Raw genomic sequence first — 5,020 nt, 5'->3', positions numbered from 1 at the left:
GGGAAAACTGATTTTTCCTTCACAGTAAGCATCCTTACTAAGAGCTTCTTGGTTCTGGGTGGGGCTCTGTGCCCACTTCCTCTTGTTGGTGTTAGATTTTGACTGATTTGAACCTCTGCAGGTTTTGTGTGCTGTCACAGTCTCTATGAGTTCATATCCTCTTGTGTCAGGAAGATGCTCTTCCCTTGGATCATCCGTCTCCTCTGGCTTGTACGATCTTCCAGCCTTCTCTTCTGCCTACTTCCCTGAACCCTGAGGGGAGGAAGTCAATGGAGGTATTTCATTAAGCACTGAGTGTTCAAGGACTCTGACTCTCCCAGAGTGTCCAGTAGCAAGTCTCTGTGTTGATTACCATTGAGTACAAGAAGAAGCTCCTCTGAGGGTTGATGGAGGTTCTGATCTATGTGTCTAGCAATATGTCCCAGGAGTCATTTTATTGCTATGTTCCTTTAACAGAATAACAGTAGTAGGTTTTCCCTAGGCTTAGATACTTGGCCAATGCTGTGTATAGATTCCATATCATGGAGTGGGCCCTAAATCCAATTTAAAAAAAAAAAGGTTGGTTACTCTGGTAACATTGTTGCCACTATTTCTTGCCGGCAGGTCTCTGTGGTGGGCTCAGGGCTTTTGTTTTTAGGTGAATTGTTGCAGTGAGTTTTTGCTTCACTGCTTTAACTCCTGGGGATTACACATGTGCACTCTCCCAGGAGCTATCTTTTGAGCTGGATGAAAGATGTTTACATTAACTTACTTTTAAAATCTCTTTGCTACCTCAAAGGCTGAGCACTCCTAAACCTTCCTCTGTTACCCCAGGCCCAATCAGGGAAGTGACCAGTGGCCACTTATCCAAAATCTCACATGGCTAGTTGGCTTTATCTCCTGTCACTACAGTGTCCCATTCTTCTTCCCCGAGTTATGGCAATACTGTTCCATTCCTTTGTCCTCATCCACACAATTCTATGTGTCCCCATCCCGTGCCCAGCTATTGGCCGTTGCATCTTTATTGATTGATCAAAAACCAATTGAGGACAAGGACCTTCAGCATCTGGACACGTAGACTCCCAATTGAATCAAAGCCTTAGAACCAATCTCCAACAAAATTGATTACCTTTCTCCTCTGGTAGTGTGAAAAATACCTTCCAGCACCACGAATACTACCCAGTAGTAGTGAAGCTTCTAGATGGGCACCAGCTTGGTTTCTCCATGTTCAATGACAAAGGTAAATGGTGTCTTCAGCCTTAGGGCTTACCATCAGTGAAGACAGTAACCTGGGCAGTAGTCTATCATGCTGGGTGGTCATGGGGTCTGTGGGATTCCTTTGGCCAACAGCTCAACAAGATAAGGCCTGGCATTGGAGGCTTAACTTGGTAGTATCAGATGTCTAGTTGGGGCATCATCTCCCCCATTATATGATGAGGTGGAAACTTTTTTTTAAAAGTCAGTTATGTCAAATGATATTTTGTTGAGACACACAGGTAAAGACATTGGGTTATAACAGATGCCTAAAAATATTTTTTCTGAAGTTGGCACAGGTGAAAGGATGTTTTGATAAAGCAGATACATAAAAAATATTTTGTTAAAACAGGTACAGATAAAAGATGTTTTGCTGAAGTAAAAACACAAAGGGACACATGATGCTAAGGAAAAAATATAAATATAACCCAACAGACAATAGACGATCTTGGTACGACTTTCTGTTCCTTACTGGTCACTGTTTGTCACTTCATTAAAAACAAACACCAAAAACCCAGAAAACTTCTAATGGTGTTCTGATGGGTTCCTGCCACTTCTGTTTACTCTGGCTGATTGACAAAATGAAGCAAAAGTTTCTAGATATGTTGGCTGGTACAGACTCACACAGAGTTTTACGAAGACAGAATCATGGGTGTTTTGCTAAGACTCATAAGAGGACACGTAATGTTTAGAGGAATTATAAATAGGACTCAGTGGACAATGACAACTGGCTTTGCAACACTTCGTTGGTCTCATGTCTTCACTGATCCTTGAGAGAGGCACTACAGAAAGCTCCTCCTGACATCCCTGATGGTCCTGCTCACTCCCGCTGATTCCTGCTGGTTCGGTGGAGGCCTGGTGGTTTCAACCAGGTTGCGCCACCACAGCTGATTCGTGTTTTCTATCCTGACACTACTAAACTCGACTACTGATATCCTGACAGTTGGAGATTGAAAGAGCCCCAAGAAACTACTTCTAAACAACATACAACAGAGAGCCTTGCACTCCTTCTAGATGCCATTACTAATTTGTAATTAAATTTGTAATCAGAACTAAACCGCTGATATCCTGACAGCCCAGATTGGATTTGTTCCCCCCAAAAAACTATTTCTAAACAAGTTCATTTCTCCTACATCCTAATAATCTTTCTTTTCTACTACCTTTGGTGGACAGTGGGCTAAAAGAGTGGTTAAAACATTTAAGAGCCCTTATTAAAAGCAGGTTTTAAAGAATCTAAACCTACCACATGTCAACTCTATTTAAAGTGCTTTCACGAGTTTTCTTTTCGCCAGTCTTCAGAGAGATAATCTGAGGAGTGGGCTACAGCCGGAGTACTCAGGTAGTGACCCTTGACCTCGGGGTGCTACGTCATCCCTCAGCTGTGATGGCTACCGGCACAGATGTAAGAGACGTTCTAGAACTCGGGGGTCCAGAGGGAGATGCCGCTTCTGGGACCATCAGCAAAAAGGATATTATCAACCCGGACAAGAAAAAGTCCAAAAAGTCCTCAGAGACGCTGACCTTCAAAAGGTCTGAGGGAACACATCGGGAGGTCTGTGCTTTGCTTTACTCTGACAAAAAGGTGACGCTGGTCAGGGGTATTGAACAGTGAAGGCCAAATTGGTATCCAAGAAGGTTCGACCTTGGAAGTAAATGCCATTTACCAACCCAGCTCGAAAGGATGGTGCTCTGTTTTTCCACTGACGCCAGAGGAGGGCAAGGACTACCCTTTCGCCAGGCTCACTAAGACAGTGCAGGCGCCAGTTTACTCAGAGCAGGAGGACCAACTCTACCTTCATGATGATGCCCGGACTAAGGCAGAGACTGACCATCTCTTTGACCCCAGCCGCCGATTGACCTGCACGATCGGTATGACCACCAGCAGCTCAAGAAGCGTCCTGCGGAGGACCTGAAAGAGAGGTACTACCACGTTTGTGCCAAGCTTGCCAACGTGAGGGCTGTGCCAGGTACAGATCTCAAGATACCAGGATTTGATGCTGGGCATGAGAGACGGCGGAAGGAACAACCGAAGCCACTTTACAACCGAACCCCAGAGCAGGCGGCAGAGGAGGAGTGCCTGCTACAGGAGCTTCTTAAGATCGAGGCCCGGAAAAAGAGCGGGAGAAGCGCAGCCAAGACCTGCAGGAGACACCACTACAGAGCAGTGGCGCACAGAACGCAAGGCTCCCAAGAAGCTACCCCAGAAGAAGGAGGCTAAGAATCGGGCTGTTCCTGAGATGCAGGCATCAAGTTTCCAGATTTTAAGTCAGCAGAGGTGACCTTCTGGAGCCAGAGGATGAAGCGGCCCAGCCCTGTGGGTCAGAAGATCAAGGCTCTGGAACGGACGCTGCTGGAACTTGGTGTGGAGCTGAGCCCTACCTCCACAGAGGAGCTGGTGCTCATGTTCAATGAGCTGCGGAGCGACCTGCTGTTACTCTACGAGTTCGAGCAGGCCTGTGCCAACTGTGAATATGAGCTGCAGATGCGATGGCACCGGCACGAGGCCCCGACTCCGGCACGAGGCCCCGACTCCGGCAGGAGTGCTGGGGGAGGGGGCCCTGCCACACCAGCAGTGGGACCAACCCCAGCTTTTACTGAGCCAACAGTGTCTGAATCTAGACTTAGTCTTGACCCTAGCAAGGACACCATCATTGATGTCGTGGGTGCACCGCTCACACCCAATTTGCGGAAACGATGGGAATCGGCCTCCGGCTCATCTGTGAAGAAAGCCAAGAAACCATAAAGGGCCGTCAGAGTTGGTGGTACGGTGTAAACAGAGCTGTTAAGTTGTACTGAATAAACAGTGCTTTCATATATGTATAGTTTAGGATGTTTCTGCAAGAGTAGGTTCTCCTGTGATTTCTCACCGTCCCTCTCCGTGTTCCCTCCTTCGCTCCGCCCTACCGAATCTGTCTCCCTATATAATTCTATTATTTTTTCTCAAAAAGCTAGATCCGTGTATTATAATACAAAACATACAATATTTGTCTTTTGGGGTCTGGTTACCTCACTCAGGATATTGTTACTGGCTCCATCCATTTACCTATACACATTATTTTCTTAAAAGATTTATTTATTTTATGTATATGGGTGCACCGTCGCTGTCTTCAGACATCAGAAGAGGGCATTGGATCCCATTACAGACGGTCCTGAGCCACCATGTGGTTTCTGGGACCTCTGGAGGAGCAGTCAATGCTCTTAACCGCTGAGCCATCTCTCCAGCCCTACATTTCATTTTCTTAACAGCTGAATCGTATCCTACTGTCTAGTGTATCACATTCCGATTGCCTGATCATCAGTTGATGGACATCCAGGTCGTTCCCAGTTTCGGGCGATTACAATATAGAGCAGCGATGAACCCAGCTGAGCAAGTGTCTCTCCAGTAGGGTGAAGCATCCTTGGTAGATGCCCAAGAGCAGAAGAGCGGGATCTTGAGGTAGATCTATTCTCATCTTTCTGATTTCCATGGCGGGCTTGTTGTAAACTACCTTTTTGTAAGTTAAGGTATGTGTCTTTTTTTTTTCTTTTTTTCTTTTCTTTTTTTTTTTTTTTGGTTCTTTTTTTCGGAGCTGGGGACTGAACCCAGGGCCTTGCACTTCCTAGGTAAGCGCTCTACCACTGAGCTAAATCCCCAGCCCCAAAGTATGTGTCTTATACCCTTGATTTCCCCAGGACTTTTATCACGAAGGGGTGTTGGATTTTTGTTAAAGGCCTTTTCTGCAACTAATGAGACGACCATGTGGTTTTTATCTTTCAGTCTGTCTCTGTGGTGGGTTAAATTTGTACT

General features: G+C 46.0%; 1 pseudogene; it reads left to right on the top strand.

Annotated features, from left to right (window-relative positions):
* Positions 1–2,594: 2,594 nt before the first annotated feature.
* Positions 2,595–4,041, top strand: LOC148004970 (DNA methyltransferase 1-associated protein 1 pseudogene; annotated as a pseudogene).
* Positions 4,042–5,020: the final 979 nt, after the last annotated feature.

The sequence above is a fragment of the Rattus norvegicus genome, chromosome 7, assembly GCF_021556685.1.
Source record: "Rattus norvegicus strain SHRSP/BbbUtx chromosome 7, alternate assembly SHRSP_T2T, whole genome shotgun sequence".
NCBI classification, from domain to species: domain Eukaryota; kingdom Metazoa; phylum Chordata; class Mammalia; order Rodentia; family Muridae; genus Rattus; species Rattus norvegicus.
Note: the sequence above shows the minus strand (reverse complement) of the source record. Positions and strands in the feature narration are given on the sequence as shown.